The sequence below is a fragment of the Sebastes umbrosus genome, chromosome 8 (genome assembly GCF_015220745.1).
Source record: "Sebastes umbrosus isolate fSebUmb1 chromosome 8, fSebUmb1.pri, whole genome shotgun sequence".
NCBI lineage: Eukaryota > Metazoa > Chordata > Actinopteri > Perciformes > Sebastidae > Sebastes > Sebastes umbrosus.
Window position 1 is genome coordinate 5,579,350 of NC_051276.1, and position 17,892 is coordinate 5,597,241.

The following is a 17,892-nucleotide window of genomic DNA, read 5'->3' on the forward strand; positions in this document are numbered from 1 at the left end:
ACAGATCTATTCCCCCTGCTGCCTCCAGCCAGCTGTCACTGCAGATAAACACAATGCGCTCCTCTCTCCAACAACAGCACGCCGTAATCTGGAATTGACAGCTGACTCTGCCTCACAACTCGGAGGGAGCTGAGGGAAAGACGCTGTGAGTCAATTAACTGAAAGAAATGAATTTTCATTTGGATGGCTCTGAATGTGGGATAAGTAGACGGAGGAGAATAGAGTTTGTACAGCCACAGGCAAAGCCGGCTTCAGGCATAGGCCATACAGGCGGTCGCCTGGGGCGCCACCTTCTGGGGGGCGCTAGTCACCCTCTAAACAAATAAAAATAATAATTAAATCATTTTAAAAAATGTTGGTGGGCCCCCACCTTCATTTTATGCATTGAGGTAACACATTTATATATAAATAAAGAAAGAAATACACTTTTCACCCCTGTATGTAACTCTCTTTCTCACACTTTTTCATCTCCCCAGCCTCACTTATTTGTTAATAAAAGTGTAAATTATAGTGAAACTGACTAAACACTTTTTAGCCAACAATATCAGGGACCAATTGTTTATTTATATTATAATAAATACAGTTATTTATGAAAATAAAAATCTTAATCTTGTCATTTTTTATCTGTTCAAAATGTACCTTAAAGGGAGATTTGTCAAGTATTTAATACTCTTATCAACATGGGAGTGGGCAAATATGCAAATGTATATGTATATTTATTATTGGAAATCAATTAACAACACAAAACAATGACAAATATTGTCCAGAAACCCTCACAGGTACTGTATTTAGCATAAAAAATATGCTCAAATCATAACATGGCAAACTGCAGCCCAACAGACAACAACAGCTGTCAGTGTGTCAGTGTGCTGACTTGACTATGACTTGCCCCAAACTGCATGTGATTATCATAAAGTGGGCATGTCTGTGAAAAGGAGACTCGTGGGTACCCATAGAACCCATTTTCACTCACATATCTTGAGGTCGGAGGTCAAGGGAGCCCTTTGAAAATGTCTATGCCAGTTTTTCCTCGCCAAAATTTAGCACAAGTTTGGAGCTTTATTTAACCTCCTTTCCAACAAGCTAGTATGACATGGTTGGTACCGATGGATTTGTTAGGTTTTCTAGTTCCATATGTTGCCAGTATGTTCCCACTACCTATAAAACTGAGCCCGCTACAACCTCCGAAAGATCGATTGCGTTAATGCGTTAAAGAAATTAGTGGCATATGGTTTTGTCTTAAAACCATTGTGATGTCTGATGTGTGTTGTGGTTTACAGGGCTAAGGTTAGAGTTCCGGGTGGTTGAACCCTAACCCTAACCCGAGAGCAGCGCTGACGCCTCTGGCGGGGAGGGGCTCCAAATCCGAATTTCGCCTCGGGCACCAAAAGGGCTAGAGCCGACCCTGGCCACGGGAACCTTAGCTCAGGTGCAGGGCGAGAGAGATCAACTGGAAAGAGGTGTGAACAACAGGAACTCTCACAGTGCTGTGTTACAAAGGAAGACTTTGGTTTTGAATACTTGAGATGCAAAGCTTACTGGGAGCAAGAGCAAGCATGTGGGTATTCCCAGAATCCAAAAATAGTCAGATCAAATCCCCAAACTCATGCGCAGCTCATGTGTTTGTCTCAACAAGTATTCTCTGATCCAGCTCTGAGGTTCCGCATGAGATGTCCCCCCCTTCCAAAAACCTCCACTGGGGTTTGACACCCATCCGGTGACACACTCCCTCCATCAAAACTGCCTGCCAGAAGTTCGATGCTCTGCATGAAAACGCTGAAATCACTTTATATGGAGGAAAACGCGTCCTTAGCCTCCAAATGGCTCGTGCTGCTGCCAGGTTCTGCTTCAGTCTTTCCACGGGGCATTATGCACAGAGCGGTGGATCAGCGCGCTGTGTGCTAGTTGTGACTGTCTGTTTACGTTTTTTTTTCACAGGGAAAGTTGGCAGCCACAGTGTGTCTGGGCCTGCCAATACAAGCCCAGGCCTCAGCTGACCCGGCTTTGTGTCTCTTTACACAACAAAACTTTTTACAGCCTCCATAAAAAGTAATATCACACACATACACGCTCAAGTTCAAAGAGCGTCAAATGAAGTGAAACATGTATATCTTCACTGACTCTCTGGAGAACTGCTCTTACCCTCATCCATCCAGGCTCTCCCAGCCTCTCCCGGCCTGCTTAATGACAGCAGGGCACAGACTTTTAAAAGGTCTGCTCCCCTCATGTCCGGCGGCTTAATATTCAAACGGCCTTATAAAACCGCCAGCGCTGCCAATCCTGTACCCATTTCTCAGCCGAGCAGCACCTCATTGTATCCCTATTACATTCTGCTGGAGTGATGTAACCCCACCCCCCCACCCTCCCTTGTCCCCGGAGTCCCCTCTCACAGCCAAGGAAGTCATCCATTCATAGCAATCTGCTGCTCCTATCATAAATACCTGTATGGTTGACCCCTGACAGACCTATTGCTGCAGATTCAGCCCACAAATCAATGCTGCACAGCTGGATCTAGATCAGGCCAGAGCTCTCGAGCACCATTAGCTGTACTGGAGCCAGAGAAGTCATTTTTCCATATGTAGCTGCTCCCTTCGCAGACCTGGGTCAAAGCATTGGCGTGTTTGTTTTAGACTGCTTGGAATACATGGTGGGTGGGTTTTGCCACACAGGGAGTGCAGAAAATGTAAAAGTACATTAAATCATCTGCCAGACATTATCTGAACTGTCCTGACACAGTGAACCCAATTGATCAACTGAGCTTGGAGGTTGTTCAGACAAATTTTCAACCACCAACTGGGGCTGTATTTAGACTATTTGAAGATGAGAAAAACTTTCTCAGTCCTGTTAGAAAAACTCTCTCTGAGATACTAGTGGTACAAGGATAAGAACTCTTTATTCTCTGGAGTGTTTTCTCTCATAAAAATGAACCGTGACACACTTCCACTAAAGCAGAATGTAAATACCACATCTAGCTGGTTGGCTGATTTGCTCCCTGAACCGTTTATGCAGTGAAGATGTCCGGAGAAGCTGTTTCCACTGTAGCAGCAGCACACGGTACACAAGCTATCAGAAACTTTGGTAGTTTAAACAGGACTTCCTAAAGACTTTAAGGGCTGACTGAGTCTAAAAGACTCACTATAAACTCACTGGCCGAGCAACATTAAGGCAACAAACATATAATGCAACACTCTCTTAAAGCGGCAGTAGGCAGAAGTTTTTTGGCATCATTGGGTGAAAATTCCATAATACCCTTTCAGTAATTCAAGTGTTCTGAGAGAAAACTAGACTTCAGCTTCTCCTCCTGGCTCTGTTTTCAGGCTTTAGAAAATCTAGCCTGTGACGGGAAACTTGGTCCAATCACAGGTCATTTCAGATAGAGAGTATTCCTATTGGTTGTTCATTCAACAGAGGCAGTTGTCAATCACTCACAAAATCCAATCAGACGGTCAAACTAGGCAGCCCTGATCAAATATGAATCAATATTCTGTTACTGTAATGCCTATTTCTCACCTCAAATGTTTTCAGAAACATCTTGTAGTGTACTGTTTAGCTGTAAAATTAGAAAGTTTGCTCCGGCTGGTGGGCGGTGCTTGGTATTTCCTCAACTGATCTCAACATGGCTGCCGGGTCACAAACTTTCTCATTTTACAGCTAAACAGTACACTACAAGATGTTTCTGAAAACGTTTTATGCGAGTAGGCATTACAGTAACATATTGAATATTGATTCATATGTGATCATCATAACCGAAAGAACTAGATTGCGGGTACAAGCGTCCGAAATGGGTTTTCTCAGGAGGGTGGCTGGCGTCTCCCTTAGAGATAGGGTGAGAAGTTCAGTCATCCGTGAGTGACTCGGAGAAGAGCCGCTTCTCCTTTGCGTTGGAAGGAGCCAGCTGAGGTGGTTTGGGCATCTAGTAAGGATGCCCCCACTGGGCGCCTCCCTAGGGAGGTGTTCCAGGCACGACCAGCTGGGAGGAGGCCACGGGGAAGACCCAAGACTAGGTGGAGAGATTATATCTCCACACTGGCCTGGGAACGCCTCGGGATCCCCCAGTCAGAGCTGGTTAATGTGGCCCGGGAAAGGGAATTTTGGGGTCCTCTGCTGGAGCTGTTGCCCCCGCGACCCGACCCCGGATAAGCGGTTGAAGATGAGTGATGAGCGAGTGATGTGATCGGCGCTGCCAAGTTTGACCGTTTGATCGGAGTTTGCGTGTTATTGACAGCTGCTCAGAGACGGCAAGGCTCCAGCTCGGCTCTGATTGGTTGTTTTCCTCCGGTCTGTGAAATGTTGCAGATGTCATTAGGAGCACCGGAGGACACAGAGGCACATGATTTTTTTCAGATTACCTGTCTCATGCACTACTGTCAGGATATAGTGACCATTTCATAAATATATATATATTTTTGAATCATATTCGCTCCAACCTGCCTACTCCAGCTTTAATGGAATGTAACATACCCGCTCGTTTCAAAGAGAACATCTACCGTTGAGAATACGAAAATATCCAGGAAAAATCCAGGCAAATACGGTATCATCTGCAGACTCATTAAAAATAAAAAAGAATTACACTGATGTTTTACCTCGTGGCAAGTACAGTACAGTACATTTGAATAATGCAACAGGTTGCTTTAACAAACATTCCCATAACTGTAAAGCAGGTCCTTGCTGCTGTATAAATGTTCATTACAACATATCAGTGTAAACTCTTAAATACACACTCATCATCTTCATACGTAATAAACAATTTGTGCCCTTGGCATTCATTGAATTAGTATGTAAATGCATCCATTCATCCTGCTCCAGTCCCAGGAATTACAGGCCAGCCTCTCTGCCAATAATGAGCCTGTGTGGCAATTTACAAATCTTTACAAATATGAGTCATAACTATATATCATAGAGCATCATAGGGAAATGAAATGTCAATATGTTTGTGCAGTGGAAAATGTTTATTTCATGATTTATTCGGCCCCGGTTATACCCCAGCCTACTGCCAGTAGCTGAAAGCAAACACTGACTATATTAAGCCAGCACTGCTATTCTTATGAGTGGTGGGTGTATCACTGTGTATTGAACAATGTGTTACAGAAGCTTTATATACTGAATAGATACAGTACAAAAAAGACTGCTGAAGATGTCAGGATACACAACCGGCCTGTAAGAAAGGCAGGATCTCAACAGTGAAAAGAGCAAACATGTAATATTGATTTCATGCCGCCGACTCCAGACGTGTGAATGGCTGACCTTCCTAAAAGTTAATAGCAAAAACACAAATTCTCTCTTCAGCACATCTAAATCCTGCTGATAATCCACAGCTCCTACAAATCACCATGTCAACAAGTCATTTTTTCTTGGCTTGCAAAGAATAATAACAACAGTAATAATCATCCAGATAGCTTATTCCCAATCGCCAACCAACCCCCCCAAACAAAAACAACTTAACCTTCCTCTCCTCTTTTTATGGATCGGAAGCAGTTGACATTACTGTGACATTTACCTCCAGTCAAAACACTGCAGCTTTCTCACCGTCCTCTAAGCAAACTCTCCTCTATCCTCCAGACTCACTTCCTTGAAATGTTACCTTCTTTTTCTGGGGGAGGTTTACACACATCATTTCCTCTGAGTGTTCATATGTGGACAGACTGCATCACTTAGAGCTGGCAGTCTCTGTGAGCCTTGTTAAACTTGACTTTAAGAGGCAGCCTGCATGGCTGGATTGTATTTGGACTGAGCAACAACTATAAAGAGCACATAAAATGCAGTTGTCGATGCAGTGAAGTCATGAGCTCTGAATTGCCTTCACAAAAAGGTCAGAGACACAGTTGGCCACATTAATAATGAAAGTGTAAATACACAGCAGAAATCTCTGTCTCGACAAGCCTAGATTTAGTCTCCAAATGATTCCTTTACGGGTTTTTTTCTTCTTTTTTTGCCAGTAAAATCAACTTGTCTCAAGCATTAATCCGTAACTTCGGTATTTTTCAACCTGGACCCTATTTTCCCATGTTTTTGTGTCTAACTGACTAACAACAATTTCTGAAATTGGTCCAGTATTTAGGGAGAGCACTGTCACGGGCTGTAATATGGTGCTATGGGGCAAGCTGGCACCGTCATTTACGTCCACTAAAAGTGCTATTTTCGACAGGCTCTGTCATTAGAAGCATCTCACATTATGGAAAGAGTCTCGCTCAAGGAGAAGTCTCCTTCTGAAATCTGGCAAGGTGACGTGTTGCTGGAAGACAACGGTGGAATAGTGGAATACATCCATATTTGTTATGTTGGAGTACAGAAAGCGTAGCTCAGTGATATCTAAAAGATGGCGCCAACATATATTTGAGCCAGAGCATAGGGATATTCAGATATCACAACAAGACTTCTCCATGAGCCAGTATTGGACACAATAACAAACAGACCGGATCAAGCGACAGGTAAATAAAAAGGTTTTATTTCTCTGTAGGGTTTTTTCCATAATGTTGTTAGACACTTCTAATAACAATCTTAGCCTGTCAGTGGCATAAATAAGCACTTTTAGTGGACGCAACGTTACATTGACACTGATCACTTGCCCTCGCATCTCGTTTAGCGGCTGCAGGTTTCAACATTATCTCTCAATATTGGACCAATTATAAAAGTTGTTGTAACTTAGACAAAAAAACCTGGGAAAATAAGGTCCAGGTTAAAATCCAAAATACCAAAATTACGCTTTAAAGGGGTTAACAACAATACTCTAGTATCAAGTTTTATTTTTCTTTTGGGCAGCAATCTGCCTTATTCTGTCTTCACATGTATTTCTAGAAAATTCTTGAAACAAGTTACTTTTTTATGGAAACTGAATACTGAATTATCACTAGAATAAAGAAAATAAGGTTTTTAAGACTTTTTAGGAAATCACAGAATCCGGAAGCTCTGAATGAATTCCGTGACAAATTCAGAGGGAAAAGGAGTGTATCGGGATGAGTGTAAATATTGCAAGAGTACTTGGATAGCAAGCTTGTCATATATAATTTCTGTAAATATACCGGGGGATGAATGTTTATTCCAGGTGTAAATGTGATCCATCTGAGTGATGATAAAATCAGGACTGAAGATGATCAATGGCTGGCAGGGAGAGTGGTCTGGCTGGCTGCCCCCACATAATGAGGTCTGATCCAGGAAGGGAATCAATGGTGATGTGACAGCAGGGGTTACAGGTCAACGCGACCCCGACTCCGTCATGAGATGGTGTGTGTGTGTGTGTGTGTGTGTGTGTGTGTTTGAGCATACGGCGGTGTGTGTGTGTGTCTACTGGTATGCTACTATTCTTGTCATTTGTCAGCTGGTCGAAAAGGTAATTACTGTTTCGAAACATTGACTCATTACAACATGGAGACAAATGGCTTGTCTGTTCTGCCTGACTCATTGACAACATAATAACAGACCATCTGCCCCCCCGGAGCACTAAGTGGTATACATTCATCATATAGTACAGAGTGCGTGTATGTAATTACATGACACCAGCTCCGTGTTATTTTACTAGCAAATGAAATAGATGGTGATGTCTCTATTAGTGGAAGTAACCGTCGTGGGTGAGCATGTAGGATGACCTTTGAGGCAGATTGAAAGGAAGCCAAACAGTACTGAACTGGCTCTTCTCCAAAAATATCTATATCTCAGCATGTCAGGATGGTCTAGTATGATGAGGGACTACAAGCCGTTTCACATCAATCACAGAATTTTGTCCGAAAAATTTGCACGGAAATTTATAAAAACTGACTTTGTGGGTTCCTACGAATGCTTACACACCCCCATGTGAAACATTTGAATAGGGGAAAAGTGTTCGGGGAGAAAAATTTGTTTGACCAATGACCAATTTGTTTCAATTTTGCCTGAATTTAATATGTAAGAACTGTCTTTGGTATTCTGAATGGCTGATATACTACATTAAGCAATATTTTTTATGTAGAAATCCCAAATAGATTCAGTATTATGGCTTATAGGCAGGCAATTGCAATAGGTCACTTCCTGTTTTGTCGTTTTTTTCCGGTCAACTGGCATAGGGTTTGTTTTGATGCTGAGAGGAGAGGTTGAAGAACCTTGCTAACGGTAAATGAGGAGTTGTTTTAGTTGATGAAGTGAGTTTTGTTTGGAAAGGCTAATGCTTTCAGCAGAACTCCTGATGGACTCGTCTCAATTGTCTTTCATTCTCATCGCAAGGTAACGCTATGTCCATTAACTTTACAATGATAATGTGGGGAAATCACTCTATGGCTGTAACCATAGTCACCACCGTAAGTGCAACTGGTGGTGACAGTAGTTTTCTGGCTCCATCCTTATAGACCTGTCCTCCTGCCATCACTCCACATGAATGTGCTGCTTGTCTGAAACACCACTGTTACTTTGCGGGGGTAGCACAACCGCACAATCTGAAGAGGTGAGGATGCCGTTTGGAATTCAATAACATGATGTATAAAAATTCCTGTGTGGAGCTCGCCATTCCATGGCAGCGAGAAATATAAGGCAGGAATGCAGTCGCACAGTGCCGTTGTGTGGGAGTGTGGTGTGCACGTTGCACAATTGCCTAAACGTGTCTTCATGAGTGTTATATGCATATGTCAGCTTTCTGTCTGCCTTCGTCTCCATCTTGCCTGCCAATCTGTCAATCAGTGCATGTGTAGAACAAGCCCAACACTTCTCTGTGTGGGTTGCAGGCATCTGTCTGTCAGTAGCTCTTGCTTTCTCTCTGTATTTTTATGTTTGTCTGTCTGCCAAGCTGCCAGTCACGAGTGTTTGCAGAACGAGAGAAGCCATCGTTTCTCAGCTGAAGGGCTCCCCACAGAGAGAACTGAGGAGCCCATCTATCTCAGTGGGTATTTGTGATTGCCAGTGGAGTGATAAGATGCCCCCGGGGCAGCGCTCTGTGCTCCGGCAGGCAGGGATCTTACGCTGCGCTGATGAGCGCTGTCTAGAAGCTTTATCTGGGACAAAAGCGGCCTTGTTAAAGCTCAACACCAGCCCTTAAACTGGCCGTGAAGAAACACAGAGAGAGAGAGCAACTGTGGGGTAGGGAGGGAGGGGGAAACGTCTCCGGCTGAATATAATTACCTAGTTCAAACGGCGCTGAATATGGTAAGTAGCACTTATCTCTTCTGCGACCTTCCCGGCCCGCGCATTCCACTGTCATGGAAACTTAATAGAGAGAAAGCTGGGTAATCATGCTGTTCTATGCTGCAGCGTGCTCCATCTGTGATGTACAGTATGCGCAGCCACGGTCAAAATACAGTAGTAGTATAATAATGTCAACTTAATGTTAGCTCACTGAGCTGAGTGCATTTGTGGTACTGAAAGGTGCCTCGGAGGAAAATGTTCACTGCTTGCATTTATAGTCTGAGCCCAAATGGGAACTGCCATATTATCGAGTCATCCTCACAACAGTCACAACAGAGAAGCGTGTATTTGTGAATTTCACACACAGTGGGTCGGCAGACGTACGTGTCACCATCCATCAAAGCACCTTAGATGAGAGGAAGTATTTAGCTCTCTGCAGTGGCTCAGCCTTGACACTGCAGTTGAGTCTATTGTTACTGTAGAAAGTGCTCACTTGGTATTCCACACAAAAACCTCATTATATATATATATATATATATATATCTCACAATATATTAAATACATGATTTCCTTTGCAGTTTCGACAGAGACGTTTCTGAGGTGCCCGCTCATGTCAGTGACTATTTCATTGAAATGATGTGACATTTCTGAGTAGAAACATGTGCACTATGAACACTAAAGCCAATCCTACAATGGAAATAGTTCCCTTTCCTGTAATAGGACATTATTTAAAAATAACAGCAATAAAATAACAGCACAAATACGTGATATTTTAACATGTAAAGGCATGAAATGAGGGGATTTACACAACCACTCTGCAGTAACACAATATCTGCCGATTTATCCAATGATGACTGGTATGCCAGAAATGTGCTCCCTTGCGTTGAGGGTGGATAAAATCTCTGGTTCCTACTCTTGTTGTGTTTACATTCAGGACTTTCAAGCTTGGAAGCCTTCATCTTGACAACTCGAGCGTCACAAATGTTCTCTACACATCAAGCGGCGGCTTGGTAAAGCAGAGCGCTTCAAGTGTAGTGTAGAGACACTGCAGAAGTAAGATGAAGTGAATGAAAGACTTCTGAATCCTCAGTGCTAGGGATGTCACAATACCAGAACTTTATAGTCTATAGCAATACCAGTGAAATTCCATGATTCTCTATACCACTTCCATACCCACGTACTTCAATATCATCTCCTTTATTACTGTTTGCATACTGGCTTTTGATAGGAAGTCAAACAGGTCATAATTTCCTCTCTATTATCTATTTTATATTGCTGTGAAAACATCTCCTACAAACATCTGGATTTATTCAAGATCCTCCCCATAAACTACATTGTAGACAATTAGATTTGAACGCACCATGATAACGTTAGAATTTACCTTCTCTCCTTTTTACTGAATAGAGCCTGAAAGGTATCATAATGTAAATCAATGGCACATCCTGTTAACATTAGCTGTTAGCTCCGTGCAGTACTGTGCTGCTTATTGGCTGCTAACACAACAGCTATCGTTAACTAGCTCGCATCCTGCTGACTTAAACACGGATTTGTGTTTCACAATGTAGCGAAAAATAGGGTGCGTCCCCTGGATGCGTCAATAGTGGGTTAACTGCGTCCAAACACATTTTATATCGTTCCCGGGACGACGGGACGCCATTAGTCTTGAGCCCTGACGGTACCAACAGTATCGGAGAAAAACAAGTAGTCATGTTTTTTTTTAATTTTGGCATCGACTTGGCAGCAAATTATCGGTTCTCGTGACGTCCCTACTCAGTGCTGTCATTTGGATTTAGAAAACATATGCTGCACAAGCTGTTTGGTGTCATTTATACAGTTTTTAGTGTATTCATTTAGAATTTTTTTGAAACTCTAAGGAACCACAACCTGATGACTACCTTTGTTTGTGAAAACAGAAAACTGCTTATTTGTTGTATGTTACACTGACATAAAGAAACTTAATCTGTATGTAAATCAACATGAGTACATAAGGTCATTTGTTTTTAGTAATGGTTAACTATGCTTTAATAATGTGTAATATTTGACTTTAATTTGCGGAGCAGATCGATGACCAATTGACACCTGATGCCATAGGTTATCTCTGAGATCACCGGTTAGTTTAACAGGCTCCTCTGACTACTCTCTTTTTCACTACTACTCTCCACAAACCAAGCTCTTCTCCTATTTGATATACTGTAGGCAAAAAAAGCGAGCGATCCTGTGCTACTCCAGAAGATTTTTTCCAAGGAAAGACCAAACAAATGCCAGCTGCTTAGAAGTGCAAAGGTAGAAGCTTTCCTGAGCGTGCTATTCTTACCGAATAGAAAAAATGTGTTCATATGGAAATGCCACAGATATCTTTAATTCATGTTCAAGTGTTATATGAAGAAACATGACCTGAAAATAGGAAATGATGTGCTTTTTATAGACTGGAAGCCCATTTTCAATAGGCATATTCAATAAAAAGGAATAAAAAAGACTGACACAGAAACTGTTTCATGTTTTACATGAGAAATATGTCTTTGCAGTGATGGGCTTGTAAAAAAAACCACTGTAACATCTAGAGCATGACAGACTGACAGTAACATATGTTGTATATATTTCATATGAACTGAGTGGCTTGAATGCTGGATCACAATGTTTTCAAGACAGTATCTGTGTTTGATGGCTTACAGTGACTAGAGTCTGTTATAGCACAGTGTATATCTGCCTGTGTATGTGTGTGTGTGTGTGCATGAGTGTGTGTTCAGGGGCAGCTGGCAGGTTAATGAGCTCAGTAATAGGCCTGCAGACTGCCGTTCACCCCTTATTAATCGGAGACTCGGCTGTTTGTCCACACAGCTCAGTGGGCCCCTAAACAGCCAATCACAGGTAGTCTAAATACTGACATGCAGCCAACAAAAGCTTCTCCAAACAACATGCTGACAGCGGAGGATCAGCGCTTAGAGGATATATTGTATGCTGTGTAACACTGTGTACGGAAAAATGATTGTTCATTAACTGTATTAACTGTGCACTTGAATTAGGGCTGTCAATCGATTAAAATATTTAATCGCAATTAATCATGATTGTCCACAGTTAATCGCAAATTAATAAAAAATGTTATGTACCTTAAAGAGAGATTTGTCAGAGAAAAATAGTAGAAATAAGTGGCTTTAAAACAAATTTGCATTAACGCGTTATTATCACGTTAACTTTTACAGCCCTAATTTGAATACTGACACATACTGCAAGGAAATAGTGGAACTGGATAAACTGTAGCTTATAATCAAAGATTCAATCAAACAAATTGTACATACCATTGGACACATTATCCAATTTCCAAGTGGAGATCAATAAACTTCATCTTAACACAAAACCACATATATCTGAGCCTAAGTGGCCCCACATGGCTGCAGAACATGAGCACATGTCCTTCACAATGCCAGCTAAGAAAGCAACACTGAAAGTGAGCCTGACAACAACAACAACAGCGGCGCGATCGCCGAGACAAGCCGCACTGCATCAGCGCTGCGGTCGGCCCATTCGTAGCAGACTATCATCAGTTTTTACCGCTGATTACATCATTGAAGTCGGGAAGATTACGCCGTTGTTTATGCTCCCATCGCGGCACTACAAATGAGAGGCTTGCAAGCTTCCAGCTGCGTACCTAATAATGCAGTCTGTTTTAGGCTGCTCATCTCCTCCATCAGCCTGCCTCTTACATGTTTCAACAGCTAACGGCACACGGCTGGCAGTTTACATCAGCAGGCACATAATAGGGGAAGTGGAGCCAATATGTTAACTGATGGGTTCAGACATTGGCAGGGTGTGAAAAAAGCCTGGCACGGCAGACAAGCCTTAAGAGTTTTCTCTTTCCAGGTTGAAGTGCATTGTGGGTCTTTTCTTTGTGTTGATATCAAGCAGAGTGGATTGCCATGACAGCAGAACATACAGAGTGGAGGCAGTATAAGCGGAGCAAAGGGCTGTGTAACTAAAAAGATTGTCTACTACAGGAAACACAATGGGCCTCCAGTACCAGAGAGTACATTAGCCGAAAATAGGCCACAGGCATTTTAGTCCATAAAAGAAGCAGAGAAATGAAAATCCTCCTGCAGCAGAGCAATAACACAGCTTTTAATGACAACTAAAGGAATCAACAAAGCACACAGCTCTCTTTCCGAGTGTGCTCTAATCAGCGTCGCGTCGACATTGTTTGGATCACACGAGAACATTGAGCTGCTTAATTTGACACAACTTAAAAAGCACAGTATTTTGGCTTTAATATAATTTAATTACAGAGCTGCCAGCACAGAGCTGGCATAACAGCTCTCCGTCTTGGCGAAAAACAGACAGTAGCTTAATGTGATTAATTGGAGCTTTTTTTGTATTTCTATATGGAAACTGTCATTCAGCAATCATGATGGGAAATTGAGTAAATGATAGAGTGGCATCTCTCAAAGAGCTTTGTTACTGATCTAGTCTACATGGCTTCAGATACACCATCAGGGACTTAAAGGGATAGTTTTGTTTTTTTTAAGAGGGGTTGTGTGAGGTACTAATCCATAGTAGGTGTATTACTTACAGTAGATGATGGTTGGCGCGCCCCAAGCTTGGAGAAACAAACAGGAATACCAACATCGGAGCAAAACAATACGGTGCTGTGGACAGGGACGGCAGAAAAACATATTTTAGCCACCTAAAAGAAAGGCTCACCTAAAAAATAAATCAATATCATTTAAAAGGTACGCTATGTTTAGAACATTTTCACTGCTTTATCTTGCCGTCAGACAGCCCTTTCCTTCTCCTTTCTGACGGGGAACTGAACTGAGAGTGAAACTTATCTACGCTCTCTCCAAATCCAGCAGGCTCAGATGAAAAAAACAGAAAAGATACGATTCACTTTCAGTTGAGTTCGTTATCGGAAAATATTCTAAATATAGCGTACACTTAAACGGATATCGATTTGTTTTTTAAGTGAGCCTTTCTTTTAGGTGGCAAAAATACATTTTGCTGCCATCCCCGTCCAAAGCACTCCGAGCTGAGGGCACGCTGACTGTCATCTACTGTAGGTATTACACCTACTATGGATAAGTACCTAATACAACCCCACTTCAATACACCCGAATTTTACATATACCTAATGCAATAAAAAAGGCACTACAATGATAAAGCTGAGAGACACTGAAGTGCTGTTGGTGTCACAGTGAGGATCTACGCGTACCCGCTCACGGCAAGCCAAGAGTCAAACAAATCGCCCCACATCCTAAATATGTAGCGGATGCCTTCATACAAATCCTCCCTTTGAAGATTTGCTGTAGCTCGGCTGGTGAACATGCCCTCGTCTCCGGCAGCCTGGTGTTTCCGGCTCTCCGAGCCCGCCTGAGCTCGGCAGTGTGAGCGGAGGCACACGACAGCTTGAAAAGTTAGCTAGATCCCTGTCAGCCCCGTCGCTACACCTCTATGTGGCCGGGCTGCTGCTGTTGCTCTGCATCTCCCATAACAACACTACAATTTCACACTGTTGAATGTCATTGCACAGGGCAGCTCCAGATAGTTTTTTTTACCTCTTTTTGAATAGTGCTTTGTATAAAGTTGATATGAAACTGATCTTCTGTGTAAGAAAATGACTCATGGAATGATCACAATGAGTTTGAAATGTGTTTGAATCTTCCTCATGTGGCTGATTTTTGACTTGTGCTTATGCCTGTGTGTTGTGTATTTGTGCCTATGAGTTGTGTGCATTGATGTCTATGTCGGTGTTTCTTTTATGTGTCATTTTAGCTACCTGCTCTGGTCTGTACAGCATTTTGGTCATTGTGGGTTGTTTTCAAATGTGTTTTATAAATAAATTAAATGAACTGACTGAGATGAACTTTACTAACCTACTGTAGCAGAATAGACAGAAATGGAATATAATATTGATAAGTATGTTTTCTTTAGTGTATAATCACCTGAAAATAAGAATGGTGTTTCCGTTACCTTAGAATGAGCCGTTTATATCTACATAGTGAGGGAAGTCCCCTCTCCACAGAGTCCATCATATTGCACCACCATGTTTCAACAGTGGCCCAGAATGGACAAACCAAACTCTGTTAACTTTCCTGTTTGGGCCGGAATCGATAACTTTACTCGCTGCTGCCGTCGCCGCCACTCTCTCTCTTGCTTCATCACTCACTTACCACGTACACACACACACTAGGCACTAGCTCTGCTCCAAAAGACCTATACTACTCTTTCAACAACTGGCTCTATTTGCGTTTTCGAGTCAGCCACCGTAGCTCTCCAACACGCTTGGCACACGGGAGAGGCTTCAGTTGGTTGCGATCTCCCCACCTCACCGCTAGACACCGCAAAATCCTACACACTAAACCATTAAAGGAATATTATGCCATTTTGATTTCTTGCTGTGCTTTAGACGAGAAGATTGATACCACACTCACATATCTGTCTGTTATATATGTAGCTGGAGCTGGGCGATTGTTAGCTTAGCTTAGCATAATGTATAAAGATTGGAAACAGGAGAAAACAACTAGCCCCTTTAAAACCTCATTAATTAACATGTTCTATATCTTTGGTTTTGTACAGACAGAGCCAGGCTAGCCGTTTCCCCCTGTTTCCACTCTTTATGCTAAGCTAAGCTAACTTGGCTCACGGCTCCAGCTTCACATTGAAGAGACAGATGTGAGAGTGGTATCCATCTACTCATCTAACTCTTGGCGAGACAGTGAATAACTGTATATCCCAAAGTGTTGAACTACTCCGTTAAAACATTCACTTAGGGTTGCAACTAAAGATTATTTTCAATGTCGATCAATCTGTCAATTATTTTCTCTTTTAATCGATTAAATGTTTGGTCTATAAAATGTCAGAAAATGGTGAAAAAGTTTTTTCTCAAAGCCCAAGATGACGTTCTCAAATGTCTTGTTTTGTCCACAACTCAAAAATATTCATTTTACTGTCACAGAGGAGTAAAGAAACCAGAAAATATTCACATTTAAGAAGCTGTAATCAGATAGTTTTTGACTCTTTTTTCTTAAAACATTACTCAAAACGATTAATCGATTATCAAAATAGTTTGCAATTAATTTAATAGTTGACAACTAATCAATTGATCGTTGAAGCTCTACATTCACTGCACGCTGAAAACAAAATCCACTATTACTATGAGACATCATATCAAAACTGAATGACTTAATACTTCCTCATTCTCCTTTAGGCCCATGCTGACTTCACGATAAGCTGTTTAAAGACTGCGATGGAGAGGAACACTATAAACTGGATTAGTGCAACTCAGAGCAATATGCTATAATCTTTTAACAATTGCTTTTTTCTTCTTTTTTTTTTTTACAATTACCATTCAATTGTAAATCCAACTCTGCTCTGAAATCATAGCTGGGAGGCAGAGTGATTCACGAAGCCGTGAAGAACAGATCAACTGGCCTACAAAACAGCTGCGGCTCACTTGACATGTAGTCTGCCTTCTGTCGGCTGAGTTTCCTGAACAGACCTTTCAATTCCCCTTTCCCTCAGCAAGCTGGGTAATGAAAGGCCGCGGCAGGCTAGAGGTAGTTGTGGGGTTCATACATTCCTCTTCCTCTCTTCCCACACACTGAAAAGCACGGCAAGCTTGATCCTTTTTTTTTTTTTTTTAAAGAAAAAAAAAAACTCCACGCTCTCAGCAGCCACATTCATCAACAGGAATGTTTGGTTTCAAACTGAAAGGCCTGGTGCTACAATACAAAGCAACGCTGTTTCCCTCGTGGTGAGAAAATGAGTTTTTTTTACAGTGTTGTTGATACACAGTAAGCTGCTGCCGGGTTCATAACCCACTGACTCACAGAAGACGGGCTTAACGGGGGGATGACAGACAGGATTCTCTGATTGACACATGTTTGATGTATTTCATTGAATTATCAAAGCTGTTCTGAATTACATAAAACACAACACAGTCTAGACACAGAGGCAGAGAATCACAGATCAATCAAGTCTTAGATGAAAACACATCATGTTTGCCCCATATATCATCATGCTGTTTGGGGATTTTAAATATGAAATCACTTCCCTGCAACCCTGAGAGCTTTACACGCTCTATGCAGATGTGATTATGGGAAACAATATGCATTCATGCTGCAACTAGCAAATTTATAGAGCAACCTACGTATTCTCTGTGGCCATGTTACTGTTTGATGTGGGTAGTGAGGCTTTCACGGGGCTCCTGCAGCACCGAGAAGTGACATGCCTTGTCTAGAACAGGAGAAAGCCAGGAAATTGGGCTGCATCACCTTTGAAGGTCTGAGATGTAAACTCAAACCCAACATGCTGATGTAACGACTGTGCAGGATATAGAAGGTAGAGATTGACATAAAGGGTTCAAAGAATACTGCCTTTTAAATCACACTCTGATTAAAGAGACTGTATCTAAGTTTTAACATGTGTAAAAATAATTTAATCATTTTTCATTGCCAATGTGTGAACAGTAACACATTCGTATTATTAGTAACCTAACCTAACAAATGAGACCTTCTGGGACTTTCTGGGTTTCCTCTATCACCCTGTAGACTGCTTTCAATGTGAAGAACCCGGGCCCGTTTTTCCAGGAAAGTCCAACGGATGTGATGTCATGCGCATTCCCGAGTGCCTTTATTTTCAGCTCCGGTGTGCAACGATAGTTAATGTTCAGTTAGAAATGGAGTCTGCTAATGCCAACAATTGACCGGCCCCCACCACAGCTCAGACTCCAACACAAACTCCATGGAAGCACAAAAAAAGCAAATTTATATCTAGTGAAGCTTGTCTTGCAAAACAGGAATGTGACCGACGACAGGAGGA

General features: G+C 42.0%; 1 protein-coding gene and 1 long non-coding RNA gene across 15 annotated transcripts in view; both read right to left on the reverse strand.

Annotated features, from left to right (window-relative positions):
• fbrsl1 (fibrosin-like 1) overlaps nt 1-17,892 on the reverse strand; it is a 337,336-nt gene that overhangs the window by 263,636 nt on the left and 55,808 nt on the right. The gene's annotated exons all lie outside the window — the stretch shown is intronic.
• On the reverse strand, nt 1,055-15,912 carry LOC119492830. The gene is made up of 3 exons (XR_005207862.1): nt 15,647-15,912; nt 2,462-2,465; nt 1,055-1,068 (listed from the first exon to the last, which is right to left on the reverse strand). It is a non-coding gene; the product is annotated as an uncharacterized LOC119492830 (long non-coding RNA).